The 22,534-nt window shown below is 38.3% G+C and overlaps 1 pseudogene; it reads right to left on the bottom strand.

Annotated features, from left to right (window-relative positions):
* Positions 1-22,534, bottom strand: part of LOC133650892 (neurexin-2-like) — a 489,617-nt pseudogene that overhangs the window by 78,312 nt on the left and 388,771 nt on the right.

The following is a 22,534-nucleotide window of genomic DNA, read 5'->3' as shown; positions in this document are numbered from 1 at the left end:
TCTAACGTTACGTTACTGTGTGTGATACATTGATTAACGTAATGTTATGTATAGGTACCTCATGCAGCCCTGCTTAAAAAAAATCACTTGACAAAAAGTATGAATAAGGTTAGCGAACTGCAGTGGACGCAACAGATTGCCGTGTTTGCAATGACGTTATAACCATAGACATCTTATAAGTAGACGCAGCATTGGCTGCTGTGACACGAGCAATTTGGCCGCCATCTTGAAGTGGTGATGAGGAGCCGACGAGCAGCCTAAACTGACAGTTGACAGGTAGAAAACAAAGATGGTGTTCAGCGTTTTCCTACTCAAATGAGCGGACTGTTGAAAATAGGAATCGGGTGATTACTTTTCACAAGTAAGATTTAACATTAATGTACTATTGGTTGTATTTTATGAAAATAATATTACCACAGAGTTGAGAAGGAGCAATGATCTTTAATATTTGTATGTGAAAATCACAAAGAAATCTTCTGGGGGAGGACGACCCCCCTACAGGGGTTTGGTTTACAAACTTTCAGCCCCACCTAAAACAAAATTCACCAGCCGCCACTGATTATGATGCATTCTCATTTTAGGCAAAATATAAGACAATACTTTCTTAACAGTATAATTGTAACCAGGAATAAGTCTTCAAGTAACAATATTCAAATACTAACATTGTTGGGTAAGACATAATTTGATTTTATTCTGAATCTAGTGAAACAGATTGGTGGTTTTAGCTGATATAAAGACTTACAGGTGTTTATATATGTTTATGTTGAAGTATTTGGCAGATGCTTTTATCCAACGCGACATACATAAAAAATACATATAAAACAATGACTGTAAACATGATCATTTAAGGGAAGAATGTAATACAAAATATCAATACAAAGTGTCAAGACAGAATAAACTCTCTGCTGCTGCAGCAACAGAGATACAGTCTATAAGATATATAGATATCTAATGTTTTCATACATTGTTTATGTAGGATATACGCATGTTTATATAACCTAATCATATTGTTTCTTCTGACCGTTTTTTTCCCCTTTCTCTGGGATTATATTACCAGTTTTGATCTCGGACGTCTGGTCACTTATAGCGTATAAGAATATTATATTACTGTTAAGCAAACTATGAATAATAAAACACGCCAAAACATGTGTCCTTTATCACACGTATGACAAAAAAGCGTGTGAAAATCAGTGGTATTCAGTGAGGTAAGATGAATTTAATGCGCTGACAGTTCATTGCTCCTGCCAAATGAATTGCACTAGTGGAGCGGATCACCACTCCAAGATGGCGCCTGTAGGCAGTAGCGCTCCATGCTGCGTACCCTTATAAGATGTCTATGGTTATAACGTTAGCAGTGAGTTTACAGCCTCACTGATTTAACTACACAGCAAATAAAAGTCACGTTACTTAGCCAATAAACGTTAGCTTACATTCAAAACTTACCCTTCTTTGTGCATCAAATGTCGAACGAAGTTGGAAGTTGTTACGTCTCCGTCTGTAATATTCGAACTGCATGATTTGCATAGGGCTATTCGTTTTTTGTTGACCGAGTCGTAGTTTTAGTACCCGAACGAAATTAACTTTGGCATAATTGTTTCTCACTGCCGCATTGTTTGACAATTCTTCTTCATTGGTTGTCCTGCAATTTGATTGGATGAGAGCTGTGGGATGAAAACAGCGTAGATCTAATTTGATTGGCTGTTGTAATGAGAGCACACCAGCTGACAGGAACAACACGCTGATAGACACAGACAAAGAAAAGGAAAAATACGGAGCGGCGCGCTCCCAAATAACTTTTTAATCTTTGGGTTTTGGGGAAAGTAGCAAGTCATGTCAAGTCAAAAGGCTCAAGTCCAAGTGAAGTCACAAGTCATTGATGTTAAAGTCTAAGTCGAGTTGCAAGTCTCTTTACATTTTGTCAAGTCGAGTCCAAAGTCATCAAATTCATGACTCGAGTCTGACTCGAGTCCAAGTCATGTGACTCGAGTCCACACCTCTGCTACATGATGCGTTACTGCGTTATTTTTTATGTAGTATCGGCTAGAAACAGAACATCTGAGTGTGTTTTATTGGAGCGCTGCCGTGTTGTCCTTCTGTGTCACAAGGAGGGTGGGGGAAAAAGTCAAACAAACTTACCAAAACTACTCAAAAACTGACACATTTGTCCTTTACAACAAAAAAGTCAAATTGAAACAATTTGAAATGTCATTTTGACACCACAACTATTTTAACATAAACTAACACAATCATTTATGTTAAGACATGAATTTGGACTACTGACCAAACTGTTTTAATTTGTATATTCGTCCACCAGATGGTGCTACTATTTCCAATTACAAGCATGCGGCAAAAATTATGTGTCACTATTTGTGTAAGATAATGGTGTGCATGTAAAAAAAAAAAGGTGTTTATCATTTTAGTAGCTTGGTTTTTTTTCAATAAAAATTCGAGTTATTTAAAGGTTTAACTGCCCTTAGCGTAATTCATATTTTTTATTTGTGTATACTAGTCTTGAAACTCTGACCTATTTAAAGTGGGAACAAATATTTTTAGCTTTTTATAATTTATTAATATTTTTCACAGCAGTTTTTGGGAATATGAATTTTTTAGTTTTGAGGACATCAATTATGTTTTGTTTTTAATCTAATGGTGGAACAACAATGCATGGAAATGTATATTGATGCCAATCATTTATCCATTTCATGCCCTAATAATATTAACAAAAAGCGAATGCTAAATTTGATGTAAATTATATATTTTTCCCAAATAAAAAATTGTGGAACTTCGTAAATTACTTGCTCTATAAAATATTTAAATCTCTAGAAATAGTTAATATTGGAAACGTACTGTCAATTGCAGGCTGTTTAATGACTCATTTGTTGAACGTATCGGTATGTCAGACTTAGCCTTTTCTTACTTTAACTCCTACCTCACTGACAGGATGCAGTGCATCTCCCATAACAATGTGACCTCGGAATATGTTCAAATAACATGCACAGTTCCACAGGGTTCAGCTCTTGGCCTTGCACGCTTCACATCTACATGCTGCTGCTAGGTGACATCATACGCACATACAGTGTTAGCTTTCACTGTTATGCTGATGACACCCAACTCTACATGCCCCTAAAGCTGACCAACACGCCAGATTGTAGTCACCTGGAGGCGTGTCTTAATGAAATTAAAGAATGGATTTTCGCAAACTTTTTTTCATCTTAACGCTAAGAAAACAGAAATGTTGATTATCAGTGCTGTTAGACACCTGCATTTGTTTAAGGATTCCACATCGAAATTCGACAATAAAACTATCGCACAAAGCGACATGGTGAAAAATCGTGATCATTTTTTTGACCCAACTCTGTTGTTAGAGTCACACATTTAAAATGTTACTAAAACAGCCTTCTTTCATCTCCGTAATATCGCTAAAATCTGTTCCATTGTGTACACCGGTGACGCAGAGATCATTGTACATGCGTTTGTTATGTTTCGTCTGGAATACTGTAACATATTATTTTCAGGTCTCCCTGTGTCTAGCATTAAACGATTATAGTTGGTACAAAATGCAGCTGCCAGGCTTTTGACAAGAACAAGAAAGTTTGATTATATTACGCCTATACTGGCTCACCTGCACTGGCTTCCTGTGCACTTAAGATGCGACTTTAAGGTTTTACTACTAATGTCAAAAATATTAAACGGTTTACCTCCAGCCTATCTTGCTGATTGTGTTATGCCCTACGTTCTGTCCAGACACCTAGGTTTCGAGAATACAGGCGTATTAGTGATTCCAAGAGCCCCCCAAAAAGTCTGCAGGCTCGAGAACAGATGTACCTAAATTGGGGCCCGCGGGCTAACTTTGGCCCGTCAAAGGGCGACTTCCATAAGTTCAATACATATTCATACTCGTTTAAGGTCACACAATCATTGATGGCATGTCCGCAAGGCTAACAAGGCTAAAGTGATGATCTCCACTACCTTAAATATTGGCGGTATGGGATTAAGCTACTCACTTATTGTGCAGCTGTAAGCTTAAATTCGCTTGGGTTGGCCCATTGACACATTTTCACTTTGGCACTTTGAGGCAAACATTCTGGGCACCCCTAGAGCGTTTTCTATTCGGGCACCAGTACTCTGGAATGCCCTACCATGCAGCTACAGTTAGAGAGGCCACCTCAGTAGAAACGTTTTTGTCTCACCTTAGAACTCATTTCTATTCTCTACCTTTTAAATAGATTCTGTTTTGGACTAGTTGACCTGCCGTTTCTGTTTTTTTGCCCCCCCGGCCACACAGTCTGGAGGACGTGCTAGCTGTTCTAAATCGTGACCTGGGGCCAAACACTCCTCTATGACAGGAAATAAGACGTCCTATTACCCTCTGCTAGCCCCCAGTGGACTGGACTCACACATTTTCATGAATAATTCAATAACTGCACCCACTTGGTATCCGTTGCAGCTGGTCACGCAGAAGGGAGGACCCCACATCTGCAGCCCCTTCCCAAGGTTGTTTCTTCTTCTTCCCATTTTGGGCTTTTGGACCTTTTCCTTGCCCATACATGGGTTCAAATCAGGGGATGTTGTTGTGGTTTGTGCAGCCCTTCAAGGCACTATATAAATACACTGTGACTGATTTGAAGCCGTCCTGAGATCTGTAGGTCGTGAGTTCAAACCCCGGCCGAGTCATAGCAAAGACTATAAAAATGGGACCCATTACCTCCTTGCTTGGCACTGTTGGAATTGGGGGTTAAATCACCAAAAATGATTCCCGGGCACGGCCACCGCTGCTGCCCACTGCTCCCCTCTCCTCCCAAGGGGTGAACAAGGGGATGGGTCAAATGCAGAGGACAAATTTCACCACAGCTAGTGTGAGTGACAAATCATTGGTACTTTAACTTTAACTTAACTTAAAGTGGGAAAAACATTTATGTAATTCTTATAGCAGTTTTTGGGAAGATCATTGGGGCGAAATAAGTGAGGATTTTTTACCTTTTGGCTGAAAATGCCTATATTGCTGCAGTAATAATAATATTTGGTAGTCGTCACCAGCAAAACCATGCTATAAGCTATATAATAAAAATCAACACCAGCTAAAAGCTATTCAAAACACTTTTTTAAGAAAATTTAAACAATGAGCAACTAAATGGGCAAATGCCAAAAACAAACGAACACTGCGAGACCAGCATATGTCAATAATAAGTCCATAGAATCATGTTTTGGACTGTAAACAAACTGAGGTTGACCAGCATCACTGTTAGACTGTGGAGGTTTCCACTTCGTAATTATATCAGAGTGCACTAAGGTTTAAAAGACATTCTTATTGCCAGTCGATAAACATCCCCTAATGATGATCGGCCAGCCTAACAGCCGGGGTTAAAATGATAGAAGAACTTACAGTATGCTTTGCAATCATTATGCAAACAAAACACAGCAACACAGACTTTAATAGGGAAATACAAAGCTGATCGATTCACAACATAAACTAACATTAAGCACCAAAACTGTGAGCAATTTTGCATGTCGCCAAGATTTATGGAGAGATATTAAAAGTCTGTATTTGTCGTCTTACTTATGACATTTGAAGCCCACTTCTTTCATGCTCTATTAAATTGCGCTCAGCGAAATGATGAAAATGAATAGATCAGCCCGAAGCCTGACTGAGAGGACATATGCTATTCACTTTAAATGATGATTTTCGGGTAAGAGATCAGCGGCATCGGGCGCAGAGGTTTTCGATCAATTAAGGGCCTTACGGACAATGCATTTTGGGGAAATTATTGTTTGTGCTCATGTCAGGATAGGTGCCTCTAAAATGATCTCTCTCCCATCTACTCTTCAATAACGGTAACACACTCCAACACTTACGTAACTTTCAGTTTATGCCACCATGAAAATGAAATCCTAGGATGCTGCAATTGTATTGTCTTTATGAGAAAGCACGCACAATATATACACTTTCTTTTCTACACTTTTCTCACTCATTTCACTTTATTATAGCTTCTCCAGGGATTTTATAAACAAAATTTGGATACACTTTAGAGCAGTCAATATACAGAATGTGTGGCAGTATAGATTTAATACGCACTGAAAATAAGTCAACACACAGCTATTATTACAAGATATACTGTACTTTACATGTACATGCAAGTTTGTTTAGCCAGATAAGGTGTAGTAAAATGGTTGCTATGTATTAAGGCTGCATTTAAAAAATATATAATTTAAAGTTTTCAATTAATATCTTATTTAATAGGTTTGTTTTCCCTACGTTGTCGTTTTGATGTCAATTTCATGCATCCCTATCACACACAGCACTACTAACTTCCTTATTTTTAGAATGAGAAACGTGTCAACAACAAAAACATGCCTGGATATGACCTTTGACCCCAATGTCTTGGTACATTGCATAAAAAGACAAATTCAGGCTCAGTAATGTTTTTACTATGTTATACTCTGTAAAATAAAAATTGCTTTAGAATTGCGCCCAGCAGCCAAATGATGAAACGGAAAATATAACACTTTTACTGTTGTCCTGAGCCACGCAGGTTTTATATTGTACAAAAAAAATTGTGAAGGAAAGAATGAAGATGGATTGTTAAATTGTGTTTGTGAGGCTTAAGAGAAAAGAACCTTTGAGCGTTCACCTCAGATACCTCCACCTTCTTTGTTGATGTCAGTCCAACTGAGTAAAGTTAGTCATGACTTTTAGTGCTTGGGCCAAAACCAAAGTAAAAACTCATAACTGAGCATGATTGTTCTTATAGGAGCAACAATAAATGTATTGAATATTTGTATGTACCTAATTTAGTGATTTCCATTGTATTGTGCTTTGCCTTCAGTAAAATGAATCCCCAAATCCCCTCTATCCACCCCACCCATGGTAATGGACTGCCCTCTTAATATTTCTGGCTAATGCAAATGTCAGATCCTCTCCAGACTTTTTCACAGACAAGACATTTCCCCGGAATACTTTTTATGACAAGACTTAAATACCCACGCTTTAACCTTCTCCGTTGGAATGTTCACTTACATCTCCTTAGATGAACTGCCGCCGAATATGTTTTTGACATGTTTTTTTAGCACAATAATGGAAAAACCTAATCAGTGGCTTTCTTTCTTATGGTTCGGAACTGGATAAAGGTTTCCCAATTATTTCAATTATTTTGAAAGTTTCCTTAATTTCTCATAAATGAAGCATGAAACAATGACAAAATACAGGTTTCGGTTTGCTGTGGTTTCCAAATAAGGAGGGTTTGTTTGGCCTTGGTGGAGGTCTATACTGGAACACATTTTGTTTCGATACATTTAGGCCAAATCATCAATAACATCCTTAAATGACACCTGCTTACTAACACCATGGTTTATATACTGATAACAAGTCCACAGATGCCACTAGTTTTTTAAAATACAAATTGACTTCAACTTGGTGAGAGTCTTTCTAATCATGAGGATCCCCCCAGTAGTTGTGGAACTAAACGTTTGCATTGAGTGTTTATGCCAGGAGCCGGCCCTGATACTTGTTAATAAACAACAATGTGGACCAAAAGAGCTATGTTTTCCTTTCCACTTTCTCATGCACTCCATAAAATTGCAGGGTTTCCCCTAGATTGCCAAGACAACTGTGGCGGCCATGGCGTGGTGGAGCGTGGTCAACATGATGCCATTATGTGATTCACCGTATTTTCCGCACTATAAGACGCACCGGATTATAAGGCGCACCTTCAATGAATGGCATATTTTAAAACTTTGTTCATATATAAGGCGCACCGCATTTTAAGGCGCACCACATTATAAGGTGCATAGAATAGACGCTACAGTAGAGGCTGGGGTTGCGAGACCTGTTGTGGCTCAATATTGGTCCATATATAAGGCGCACCGGATTATAAGGCGCACTGCCAGCTTTTGAGAAAATTGGAGGTTTTTAGTTGCGCCTTATAGTGCGGAAAATACGGTATATGATCTGCTATGATACATATATTTTTTTCTTTTAAAAAGCTAAAGATACATATATATATATATATATATATATATATATATATATATATATATATATATATATATATATATATATATATATATATATATATATATATATATATATATATATATATATATATATATATATATATACATACATTTATTAACAAATCTGTGTTTTTATTAATTAAAATGGTGGTTATTGTAGTTTTATTGGCTTATAAAATGGCTTGGATGTTGAAAAGGTTTCTTCCTGTTGTTGCACTTTTTTTTAAACAAGATGTGAATTCATTAGCCATTAATTGTTGTTTACTGGCTTGTTTGTATCCATAAACCATCTGTACATAATTCCCTTACAAGAAATAACAGCAATATAGGAATTTTCAGCTGCAGTGCATTTATTTCACAGTCACACTGCTTGATTCTTTTTGCTAAATAGTTACTGAATCGCTTTCAACTCTCAGAACAAGCTAGTCAGGTTACTGCTAGACCTCCACCCCAGATCCCACCTCACTCCTACCCACTTCTCTAAAGTGGGCTGGCTCAAGGTGGAGGACAGAGTTAAACAACTTGCACTGAGCCTAGTCTATAAAATCCGCTACACCTCCCTGATACCGAAGTACATGTCAAACTACTTCCTTAACGTAAATGACCGCCATAACCACAACACCAGGGGGAGCTCCACTAACCACGTTAAACCCAAATTCTGAACTAACAACGGTCTTAACTCATTCTTTTTCTATGCCACATCAATGTGGAATGCGCTCCCAACAGGTATAAAAGAAAGGGCATCTCTATCCTCCTTCAAAACCGCAATAAAAGTTCACCTCCAGGCAGCTACAACCCTAAACTAACACCATCCCCGGATTGCTAACAATCAAATGTAAACAATCAAATGCAGATACTTTTTCTTATGCCTTCTGATCTCTCTCTCTCTCTGTCTCTGTCTCTCTCTCTCTCTCTCTCTCTCTCTCTCTCTCTCTCTCTCTCTCTCTCTCTCTCTCTCTCTATGTCCACTACTTGCTGTCCATATCCTACCCCCCCCACCCCGCCACACCCCCTCCACACCCCTGATTGTAAATAATGTAAATAATTCATTGTGATTATCTTGTGTGATGACTGTATTATGATGATAGTATATATGATAGTATATATCTGCATCATGAATCAATTTAAGTGGACCCCGACTTAAACAAGTTGAAAAACTTATTCAGGTGTTACCATTTAGTGGTCAATTGTACGGAATATGTACTTCACTGTGCAACCTACTAATAAAAGTCTCAATCAATCAAAAAGAATCGTTTCGTATCAAATTGTTCTAAAAAAAAAAAAAAAGAGATCCTTCCTGAATTGTATCAGTGACCACAAATATCAAGTCGAATCAAATTGTTGTAAAATGAATCGTTACACCCCGTATATATGTCTATTCATACTGCAACGACATGCTGCTGTTGATGTTTATGTTCATGTGTTATTGATGTTCAGAGTTCCCATGATCATGAACACACCGTGCCTCAAAGGGGATTGGCGGGAATGAGAACGTGTGGTTGTGTGTTTGGGAGTGAAGCCCGGACATGGACATGCGTGCACGGGAGCGAATAAGTGTTGGAATTAGGCCGGTTAGCATAAGATTGGCACTAAAAGTTAAAAAGCGAGTCAGACTTTGTGTGACTTCTTCTGGAGGCTACAATACATTATATTACTTCAATTGTTTTTACGTAAAAAACCCTCATTATTAAGGTGTGGCAGCTTCTATTTTGTCGTGGCGGGCCGAGCAGGTATCCTTTTTGTTTTAATTCTCGTGTCTTCTGAAATCACGGATGTCGAGACACTTTAGTAGCAGTAAGCTTGCAGCTCAAAGAGGTGTGTAGTATCTACAATCTACGCAATTATATCTACGGCTAACAGTGTTGTCGCACTGTGTTGCTATCATTCTCTCTCCTGACTTATTGATCTACTGCTGATTACAGTTAGACTTTGTTGAAGTGTACAAAGCATTTATTATGTTCTCGTTTCACTACTTCACATACAAGCTGGCTTAGCGCCACGGCTACTATAGCTTGTCCTCACCTCTGTTTTACTTTATTTAACATACATAATTTGTACATCCATTCAGAATTGTCCTCATTCCAATCATGATGCATCAAATAATCCGTTATTTTTCCCACCTCTACTTTATAATATTGTTTTCATATTTTGGAAATACTAGCCTCTCTTATATAAGTAAGAGCGTTTCTCTCATTTATTTGTTGAATAAAATGTGGAACAAACTGGCTCCAAAGAAAATGGCACCAACAACCTGAATAGACAAAACAATGCAACATGCCCACACTGCTTTAAATAGACCGCCATGAATGTCCTCACTCTGTCCATGTACATACAGTATAGTCTTTACGTGTTGAGGAATGCTCATACAGGCATCTTTAAAGCCATCCCCCACACATCTGCTGAGATGCTGCAGCCAGCAAGGCAGTTATACGCAGCCTATCATTCTTTCGAAGAAGAGCAAAACAAACCAAACAAAACCCCTCACAATTAAAAGCACAAGACGGCTATACCCCCCCCCCCCCCAATGACCAAGTCGAGTTTTTTCCAACCAATTTGATTTTTCCACAATGGATTGTCTTTATCACACATTTTCTTTTGGAGGAGCTCATTTCACACGAAAGGGCCGTTGCACTGCCGCAGCAATTCAAATATACATCAAGCTTGTTTCTAGGTGATATAATTCTCTTGAACACAGCTCTTGCATTCACTTAACTTCATATTTTTTCCGAAACACCAAGGGCCTGATTTACTAAGAACCAAATAGTACGCGCTAAACTGGGTGTGCAGTTTTCAAAATAGCGTGTACTATTAGTGGGATCTTCTAAGACTGCGTGTGCAATTGTTAAGTGGTGCAGACCACCCTATTTAAATGAGGATTTTGTGTGTACTATACGAGGCATCACATTCTCATTTACTGCACATTTACTGTATGTTGTCATGCTCCTACCTGTGGCGTTTTGCTATGTTTTCAAATATGCAGGAGATATGTGCTACTTTTTATGGACATTTTATCCTGCAGTTCATCTATAATCTACCGCCAAAGGTGCGCTCGTTCAGTTCAGTTCAGTTTCAGTTTATTTCGAACATGTATACGACACAATGTAATGCATCACACAATTCCAGTTGTTTCATTACAGCATGTCCGAAAAGGAGTAGGAAGAAGCATTACTTATTTAATCCTACCCCTTTTCATACCATAGCAATTGTATCCAATTTCTTTGTTCTCTGTAACAGAACAGTGAACAAATAAATAATAAATAAATAATATACCATAGTAAGCATACAAATATTAAATGCATAAATAATCTTTGTCTCAATAAAAAAAAAGGGAAAAAAAAGGGTTCAAGATGTTCATCATAATTCTTGTTCTGTGTACTTTGTGAACACTTGTAGTTTGAAGAGTCTTTTAAACGGAATAATATTGGTGCTTTGTTTGATTTCTTTGGTTAATCCGTTCCATAATTTATTTCCACATACTAATATACTGAAGGTTTTAAGTGTTGTACGTGCATACAAATGTTTTAAATTAGATTTTCCTCTAAGGTTATATTTCTCCTCTTTTGTTGAGAAGAATTGTTGTACATTCTTGGGTAGCAGGTTACAGTTTGCTTTGTACATCATTTTAGCTGTTTGCAAATGCACCAAATCGTTGAATTTCAATAATTGTGATTTATTAAATAAAGGGTTTGTATGTTCTCTATATCCAACATTATTTATTATTCTAATTGATCTTTTTTTATAACACAATTAGTGAATGAAGCGCACATTTGTAGTTATTTCCCCATATTTCTGCACAATAACTCAGATATGGTAACACTAGCGAGCAGTAGAGAATATGAAGTGATTTTTGGTCTAGAACATGTTTAACTTTATTCATTATTGATGTTGGAGAGAAGCTACACTAACTTCGGCTCAAGACGCATGAAAATGCATACTTAAAGAAGTTTTTTTCATATTAGAAATATTTAAAATTATATATATTCTATGTGAAAAAAACATACATCATTAAAAAATATTAAATGACACCAAAACGCATCGATTGAAATTGTTTTAATCAGTGTCTATAGTCCTCCAGCAGCTATGTAATATTATAAAATGATGTTGATGAACAGACAATATGTCTAATATTTTTTATTTCTGATCGTCCAAAATGTTGACACACACACAAGTAGGACGGGGGATTCTCGTCTATCCATCGTCTGTCTTTGCAGCGCGAGCACTGATCCTGCAGCCGTGTGTGGAACTGTCAGTTTGCACGTCCTTCTCACACGTGCTAAATAAAATAGTGTTCGCAAAAACGGTGGCAAGTGAAGTTGTGTCCTTGGGCAAGACACTTCATCCTTGCCCCCAGTGCCGCTCACACTGGTGAATGAATGATAGGTGGTGGTCAGAGGGGCCGTAGGCGCAAATTGGCAGCCGTGCTTCCGTCGGTCTACCCCAGGGAAGCTGTGGCTACAAATGTAGCTTACTACCACCAGAGTGAATGTGTGCGCTTTGAGTATCTAGTTGATAGAAAAGCGCTAAATAAATGTAATCCATTATTATTATTATGATCAATCACATTGCGTGTGCTAAATAATTATATTTGCATCTTTTCCTCCCAGTATTGGGGGCGTTTTGATAATCAGCATATATTTTGCATATTAATGAAGACAGAGACACAAAATGTATGGCACACCTTATTTTGCTCACTTAAGAGACACTTTGCACACGTTTAGTAGACCAGCTTTGCATGTGCTATCAGGTTTGCACATGTTTTAGTACACGCAAACCCTAAGTAAATCAGGCCCCAAATGTGATATTCTATTCTGGTCAAGTGTTCCTTTTTCCCCCTACTCTTATTTTGTTTGCCTGTCCTTCGCCATCATAAAATGAGGTATAAAATGAAACAAATTAGACCAAAGCTTTTTAAAGCAAGTTTTTGTCTACTCTGCTGCACCTCATAACGCCTTGTTCTATTATTTCTGCTCCGACTTGGATTATCTTCTGTATCTTGTCAGGACAATCTTATAAAAGCAAGCAACCTGATGCATAACAGCCATGTTTGTAACCATGATAATGACAAAATGTGTTTTTAAAATGATGTTATCGCTGCTACCATTTGCTAAGTTTGTGTTTATTGCTACTGGGGTCATGAATGCACATTATTGTGTTTGTGCACATTGCTCCCCTCAGGGTAATGTAAAATATGACCTGGAGGAAATGGAACTCTCTTTGACAGACCTTTCAACACCCGTGTCCACAATAGATTTTTTTTCCCTGCAGGTCCCTTCAACAGGAAAATAAATAGTTTGGAGCATGACATGTTTTCTGCTCAATTCAGTTTGTGATACCCAATTGTACACTGCAAGACATATGTAGATAACACTGAAAGGCTCGCAGAAAAAAAACCTTTCTCCCAAGTCTAACACAACTACCGTATTTTTCGGATTATAAATCGCTCCGGAGTAAAAATCGCACTAGCTGAAAATGCAAAATAAAGAAGGAAAAACATATATATAAGTCGCACTCGAGTATAAGTCACATTTTTGGGGGAAATTTATTTGATAAAATCCAACACCAAGCATAGACATTTGAAAGGCAATTTAAAATAAATGAAGAATAGTGAACAACAGGCTGAATAAGTGTACGTTATATGACGCATAAATAACCAACTGGGAACGTGCCCGGTATAGTAAGAGTCATTCAAATAACTATAACATATAGAACATGCTATAGGTTTACCAAACAATCTGGCACTCCTGATCGCCTAATCCGATGAAATCTTCTTCCTCGTTGTCGCTCCTGGTATGCGCCGCTAGCGTCCTTTCTTTCTGCTGCTCGATCGCCGTTTTCTGCTGCATATTTCACTACGTCCAGCTTGTAATCTGCAGTATATGATTTCCTTTTCGGTGCCATTTTTGTTCAGTTTTTATAAGTTACCGCCAATGTAGAAATGATCAATTTTAATAGCTACGGCAGCAGCATATAGCATATAGCAGTTAGCATCCCATGACCCACAATGCACTTCTGCCATGACCCTCCCCCGCCAAATTCTTATTGTTTGACGTGTGTGACGATTGCTGACATTTTGCTTCGTCTCTTCCGTGAATTAGATAAATAATATTATTTGATATTTTACGGTAATGTGTTAATAATTTCACACATAAATCGCTCCGGAGTATATGGCCAAACTATGAAAAAAACTGCGATTTATAATCCGAAAAATACGGTATGCAGTTTAACAACATAGGGGACCTTGGAGAATGAAGTAAAGAAAGATTCTACAAAGCGCGTTGAGCATGTGGGGTTGTTGGGAGCATGAAGATGAGGTCAGCTACAGGCCAATCCTTCTTGAGTGCGTACAAGGTCTGCAGCTCAGGGGGTCATAGCACGGCCAAGTCTCTCACAGTCTAAGTCGGAAAGGGGTTAGATCGGCAAACCACTGCATAATAAGAACAGCTGGGTAACAACTACTGGAGCATGGGAACGCCGAACTTGAATGTCAGTCAGTAGGGAAAAGACCTCAGCACAGGACCGACAATTGTCTTCAGGATCAGCAACCGAGTGAAAACATTTTGATACACCATCATTTTTTGAGCTATTTTGTTAACAAACAGATAGACAGACCCCAGCAAATACATAACCTCGTGGTGGAGGTAATTAATCAAAGGATAAACGAAATTGCCATTGCCATGTGCGCTTGTTTTGTTCATCTGTCGGTTCCTAACAGGCTGCATGGGGCTTCACTCTTGTCACACACTCTCTTTGTCTCTCTGGGTGGACACACCTACACACACAAGTACAGCCTTGTAACGTAAATGTAACGTAACGCAGTTGAAATTATACAGATCACCCCCAAAATCTGATCAATTGTTTTTTTATCCTATTATAAACATTTCTAAACAAAATACAGCCATAACTTTTTGAGCTATGCTGCTAACTCACAACTAACAAACTAATTGGTAATAATGCACAAGACAGAAACACTGTAGAAACGGGTTTCTGGGGAAATGTTGTAGAACGTTGCAGGAAAACATTTGGGACGGTTTAAGGAAACAATCTAGAACCGGGGTGCCCAAACTTTTTCCACTGAGTGCTACAGACTGACAAATCAAAGGATGCAGGGCCCATTTTGGTATTTTTCACCTTCAAAACCAGTACAATGTATAGGATATATATAAGAACTGGAAAATGACATTTTGCTAGAAATTCTGTGTTAATGCTAAAGAGCCAAAGCCGAACTGAAATGTTAACAGTTCGCACACTGGCCAGATCGCATTAAGTAACAAAAAATATGAGCAAAATAAGCTAAAAAAAAAACCTAACATGCTTGTTCACACTACTATGTTAACATGCTAACAATAGCACGTTTACAGTTAGCAATTATGAAATGCCAAAGTGTATGACACTGATATGTATACCAGCTAAGTTAACCAAAAAAGCAAATTTTAACAGGCTGAAATGCAAACTGTCAAGTAACAAAATACATTATTCTGAAGTGTGTACCTAAAAACCTTTTTGAAATGCTAGCATGCTAAAGTTAGCATGCATCAGGTATCAACATATGACTTAAGTGTATACCTACACAACTAGCATACTGCGCTGGTTACCATGCTAACAGGTATCATTCGTCAAACAAAATATTTGACGCCTAAGTTTTTACCTGCAAAATTAGCAAAACAGATAGCATGCTAATATTAGAATGCTAATGGGGCGGTATAGCTCGGTTGGTAGAGCGGCCGTGCCAGCAACTTGAGGGTTGCAGGTTCGATCCCCGCTTCCGCCGTCCTAGTCACTGCCGTTGTGTCCTTGGGCAAGACACTTCACCCACCTGCTCTCAGTGCCACCCACACTGGTTTAAATGTAACTTAGATATTGGGTTTCACTATGTAAAGCGCTTTGAGTCACTAGAGAAAAGCGCTATATAAAATATGATTGATTGATTGATGATAATCATTGTGCCGCGGGTCGTTAAAAAATTAGCTACAGGGCGCAAATGGCCGCCAGGCTGCACTGCTAGACTTTTGACAAGGACAAGAAAGTTTGATCATATTACAAATCTACTGCTTATAGAGCATTTTCTATTTGGGCTCCAGTACTCTGTAATGCCCTACCGGTAATAGTTAGAGATGCTACCTCAATAGAAGCATTTAAGTCCCATTTTAAAATTAATTTGTATACCGTATTTCCTTGAATTGCCGCCGGGAATATAGTATTCGCCTGCCTAGAATTACAGCCGGGTCAAACTCGTTTCGCAAAATAATTAGCGCATGCTTGGCACTTCCGCCGGGTCAAATATGAGTCATTAAATGACTCCCGCTTCCTGGTGGTAGAGGGCGCTAGTGATCCTTCTTGCGACTACCAGTACTGCAGAAGATCGGTGCTGCAGAAGAAGACAACAAGCAGCATGCATGAGCCGCGATTGTTTGCTTGCACTTTTACTATGGAGGATTACATATCTAAAATAAAACAGTTTTCTAAACTGGACTTTCAATCGAAGCAGGAGGTAATAATTAAAGAAATATCTCCAGAGACTTTTAAAACTGAAGAAAGATAAGGAAGACTGCCTTTGATCAGAAGCAGCTGCAGATGGACATCATTTATAAGTAAAGGTAAGACCATAATAACGTTTTTTTTAATTAAATGTGCTTTTCATGATAAGGTAAGCGCCGGAGTGAGAAGAGGTTTTAAAATAATTAGCGCATGCTTCCCCATCCCGCATGCTTTTGGTAAGCGCAGGAGTGAGAAGAGGTTTTAAATTAATTAGCGCCCCTGCGGCTATTCAAGGAAATACGGCCTTTAAATATATCCCTTTTTAGACCAGTTGATCTGCTGTCTCTCTTTTCTGCTCTGCCCACCTCTCCTGCGTGAAGAGGTTATCAGATGACCACAGGTCAGCTTCCACGGAGGATGCGCTAGCAGTTCCAAGTCTGGTCTATACATCAGTTGGTGACATCTCTGCGCTGCTGACTTGTCTCCATTCAAGATAATCCCCTGCTGGCCCCACTATAGACTGGACTGTCACAATATTAATTGTATCCACATGGCATCCGTTGCACCTGTCACCCAAACGGAGGGGGAAGGGGGTTCCCGCATCTGCGGCCCCTTCCAAGGTTTCTTGCTGTCCCTATGGGGTTGAGTTTTTTCTTGCCCTGATGTGGGATCTGAGCCGAGGATGTCGTTGTGGCTAGTGCAGCCCTTTCAGACATTTGGGATTAAGGGCTATACAAGTAAACGTTGACTGATCTATTGATTGATTAATTTTGGACACCCCCCGATCTAGAAGGTTAGGGGAAATATTTCAGAAAGGAAAAATTCCTACAATGTTAAAATAAAATAATCTAGTTGAGAGGTCTTCAACACGGGGGTCCATTTTCTTTTGATTAGACTTTTATGTTCTCCCTACACTTTTTCCACAAATGTACAGTAGGGAAGGGATTCATATGGCCCCATTCCTTGGAGATGAAGAGGGGGGGTTAACCATTTCGCAATGCAGTCTGCTCAAAATGATAGAAAGTGTCACTCTACATAGCAACTGCCGCTGTGGTCAAAGTGTGAAATGTCACAAAACCCATTTAAAGATATTCAACCCTCTACTGCCATCTGGTGGCTAAAGTGGATAGTGTACCCCCCAATTCGTCACGTTTCATGTGTCAGGTAAACCGTGACGAATGGCGCCATAGGAATCCCCTTCCTACCATACGTGTCTTTAAACACAGATTATCATTGATCCTGCACATGACGGTGAACAGATGAATAGAGGCAGAAGAAGTCGTTCTGTCACCAATGCACATTTTCAGCGACACACAGGAGCTCCTTTAATCAGGGCACTGCTTTATTTACCTGCACCCCCAACAGGGAAGACCTGCCCCTATCGTTACTGTGCCAAGGTAAGATGTTTAGTTTACGTTTAAGTGTTTGGATCGTAAATATGTGTTTTTTGGTAACACGACAAAAAAACACAAGCAAAAGAAAAATACCCCTGAGTTAAATGTCCAAAAGCACCACAACAAAACCTACAATAATGGATTGATTACTACAATGCTTGAGGAAAATGCTGTAGAATATTAGAGAAACATGTACATTATGGGGAAACCTAAAATGTTGTCATTTCCCAAATTTTCAAGGCTATTTCAAATGTTGCAATGTTTATATTTGTCTTTCATTCATTCATTTTCTTGTTTAACTAGCAATGAAAACATGAATGTGATGTAAGTAAAAATGCCTTAATTGGGACAAACAGAAGCCAGGCATGCTATGTTGACACTACATCCATTTGGATTGTTTGGGGAAGAGCTGATAAACAACTGTTTGGAAAAAGTCCAGCATTTAAACACCATCACGAGGAGACCAGACGGCGGTGAGTGTCTGTTCCATGAAGAAAAGCCGCCTTTGCTCTTTTATTAAAAAATACATGTTGTTTGATTCTGATAAAACTGCTGGGTTAACATTGTTTGCTTTTGTCTCCTTTTTCGCTTCAAATAATTGTTTCCATTATTACTGACTGACATAAACTGTATCACGATGAATCATTGCGATGACATATCTGTATTTCACACAAACCGCCATGCAAGTTAATTTAGTTTGATTTGAGTAATTCTCCAGTTATAAATGAATCCTTCTAAATGGACCTTTTATTATGTGGTGCACTTAAGTAGAGCACTTTTAGGACGAATGGAAAGTATAATTCTCATCCATAATTACCAGCCAGATATGGTGTTTTAACCTTTATAGGCCAACATTAAATCTGGCAGCAGGTTCTAAAGGTAGGTGCATGTTGAGATAATTTCAGGCTATAGCTGATGCTAGAGAAGGAGAAGAGAAAGAAGAAAAAGAAGAAAAATAAATATTGTATAACCCTTCCATCAAACAGTCGATCTACATTAAACCATTCAAACACGTTAACAGGCAAACCACATCCATTTAACAACTGCATTTGAACAACTCATTGTAAAATTGCCTCCGATCTTGCTTGGACTGTGTTTACTGACCCCATAAACTGAGAATTTTCATACATAAACATATTTTGTTTGTGTGTAACACCTTCTACATTAAGTTTAAGCAATGCATTGGAAAATATTTGGTGGGGTGTAACGATTGACCGATATATGTTCCTAAATTATTAAGTATTTGATCTGTGCTCGGCAAGTTTGCCTTCTGGAAGATAGGTCTGAATCTCAGATCGTTGTAAAAGGGAATAGAGCAATTTTATCAATACTAGAAAAAGGAAATCATTGGATTTAGGAAGGGCACACATTATATGAAGTTTAGCACTTTTAATGATAAGGACGTTACACATTAAGTCTGTTTGCCCGTATATAAGGGATGTCACGGTATGAACATTTCTTATCACGGTTATTTTGACCAAAATTATCACGGTTATCATTATTATCGCAGTATTTTTAAATGTGCTCAATTTTCAAAAAGTACTTAACGGTATACTGAAATCTTTTAACCAAGTTTTATTTAAAAAAAAAAACCCGCCACCAACAACACATTCAAAATGATTTATTTTGTAGAAGAAACATTATTGTAGATAAGAAAACTGTTTCATGGACCTCAAGTAGAAATTGAATGTGCATATGAAAGCAACACAATCATTATAAACAAGTAATTAAGCAGGAAAATAAACAAAACATAAATAAATAAAATAAATGTGAAAATTGTGCAAGATAGCACTTTATGGACATAAGAGATAAACAAATAAAAACAAATGTAAGAATTTTGCAAGAAGGCACCCGATGGCCATAAGATGTAACTGCACTTTTTGTCCATATAGATCAGGGGTGTCAAACGTACGGCCCGAGGGCCGGATCAGGCCCGCGAACAGGTTTTATTCGGCCCGCGGGATGAGTTTGCTAAGTATAAAAATGTACCTGAAATATTTGAATGAAAGAAACCGCTGTTCTAAATGTGTCCACTGGATGTCGCAATAGCAATTCTTTGTATCTTTGTAAATGATGCTACATATGTACAAAATAAACCACATGATGTTAGTACATCAGTCGAGGAAAATGAGCAAACAACATAAATAACATACTGTAATTTGATTTTGATATAATTTTTTTAATCTTGATAGATTGAAAATTAACACAAATGAGTTGACTGATGAACATTATCACATAATTTATACAGAAAATATAAATAACTACAAATAAAGTATATATACTATCAACCGCAACAGGTAATTGTAAAATAACCCCAAAAACATTATGATTTGTACAATTTCCGAAAATGCTTGTTCTATTTTTAAACAAAGAAAACAATCTGAAGTTGTCTTTATTTTTAAGTTATCGTGCTGTGATTTTACCAGTCCGGCCCACTTGGGAGTAGATTTCTCTCCATGTGGCCCCCGATCTACAATGAGTTTGACACCCCTGATATAGATAAAAATAGTGTTCATAGTTGTGTTGGCCAACAAAAATTATCAAAGGAGTGATACCTCTCACATCAAATACACAATCTTCAAAGCCTGTGTTCAATTCGATGAGATGACAGAACATTATAGCTAGTATTGATGTTATTTGAACACTGATACAGTTAAATAGTACGAGTGAGCATCCCAGTAAACAAATGAAAGACTTTATAAACAAGTTGAGCCAACGTTTTAGGGGTGTAACACGCTGCATGTTTCCTCGCGTCATTCACTCCCAGTCACAGCTGACGGACGCTGTGTTGAGAAAATAAAAGCAACATCAAATAGTTTTCTCCTTCTCTGTATACTTTTAGTGTGAGACACATGTGTCCGTCTCCAATATTGTCCACAACAGTCGCCATCTAAAAACGGCATTGCGCTCTTAAACGCATGCCGAGACTCCACGGAAATTAAGCAAAAGAAAATGAAGTTGAACCAAGCGCTACGCTCTCTTTACTACAAGGAGAAATCTTCCTAACAAAGTCTGTATAGTTGTGATCCGCCATGTTTTTTCAAGCCGAACCACGCTAGTGCGCATGCGCCAGCGTTGCTGTGACGCCATTTCCAGGAAGTAAGCAGTGTTGCCTAACATGCATTAATAAATGACAGTTTTTCGGTAATTAAAAATTTAAACTATATAACTAACCGTCCAAAATGTTTATTAATTATACCGTTTACCGTTACATCCCTACCCGTATATGGATTCATCAAAACAAAAATGGCGGATACCTCCGGTGGTTAGGAAAGGTCATAACAAACACAAACGCCACAAGACAATATCATAAATTACAATACAAAAACTTGCAGCTACAGCACGATTGCAAAAGCCACAACAAAGACAAACGACACAACACTGTAATATAAAGTTGCAACACAACTTTAAGCCACAAAAGACTAGACCGACACAACGAAAGTGACAGCTGGGCAAGTTACGGCGACGCACCGTCTTCCGGAACACTGGCGCCCAAGGAAAAGTCATGTCATCAAAAACAAATAATACAAGAGATGGATCAAGGAAGTTATGGAAATTATGAAGCGAGGGGCCAACACCATCAACAGGGATGAGGGAGAATACTTGCTTCTGCACACCTGAGGGCGACGCCAGGGTGGAGAACAGATACTGTATGGCCCGGTCGGGGAACTTTATTTAGCAGGTAAATCTACTGCTACAATGTTGGTTACTGTATTTCTATTGAAAATGGCTTGGATGTTAAAAATGTGAACAAAAAATGTTTCCTCTTGTTAATTCAACCTAAAATGTTGGTTGCACTTTATTCAAATAAGATGTGGCCATTAATTGTTGTTTACTTTTGTTTGTATCCATAATTCCTTTATACATAATTCCCTTACAAGAAAAAACAGGAATATAGGACACTTTACCCCCAGTGTCCAGTATCCACCATTTATTTCACAGTTACACTGCTTGATTTTTTTTTGCCAAAAAGTTACTGAATCCATTTCAGCTCGCTGAATCGTTTCGGATCGCATTGTTCTAAAAGAATAATATCATCCTTGAATCGTATCGGCAACCAGAAATTGTGAATCTAATCGAATCGTTGTTCAAACGAAGCGTTACACCCCTAAAGAATAAGTGGTAGGTTGCTGGTATATGGAGACACTGCAGCAGTCCTTATGCACATACATGTTAAAAACTCTGCACGTAAACATCCACGTAGCATGACAAAGAGCTGTGAATTATAAGTAAGGCATTTATGTTGAAATCCTAGCTGGGGAGCATGCACTTCAACGCACAAACCCTACGATAAAACTAATTGACAATTTATCCGCACATTCTTTTCAAGTGTTATTTTAAGGTTTGATCGCTTTGCTGTAAATGCCCCGTCCAGGCTAGACTAATAACATTGATGTAATTCATCACATTTTTAGCCCCCCCCGCAAAACTGCTGGGTTGAAATCCACCAGGGTCCTTTTTACAGGACATAAAAGTGAGCGGAATTTCAAAGGGATCTCTGCTGTCAGCGCTTTGAGACGACCGGTTTAAGAAGCATTGGTGTTAATTGTCGAGGATGGGTCATTTTTTTGCAATTCCTAAAAATGAGTGTGGATTAAGTGATACAACAAACAGGCATGTTTGTATTCCTGATGTGCTGAAAGGCAGCATATGGA

Source organism: Entelurus aequoreus, linkage group LG05 (genome assembly GCF_033978785.1).
Source record: "Entelurus aequoreus isolate RoL-2023_Sb linkage group LG05, RoL_Eaeq_v1.1, whole genome shotgun sequence".
Classification (NCBI taxonomy): domain Eukaryota; kingdom Metazoa; phylum Chordata; class Actinopteri; order Syngnathiformes; family Syngnathidae; genus Entelurus; species Entelurus aequoreus.
The sequence above is the reverse complement of the archived record's forward strand: the minus strand, read 5'-3'. Positions and strand labels throughout refer to the sequence as shown.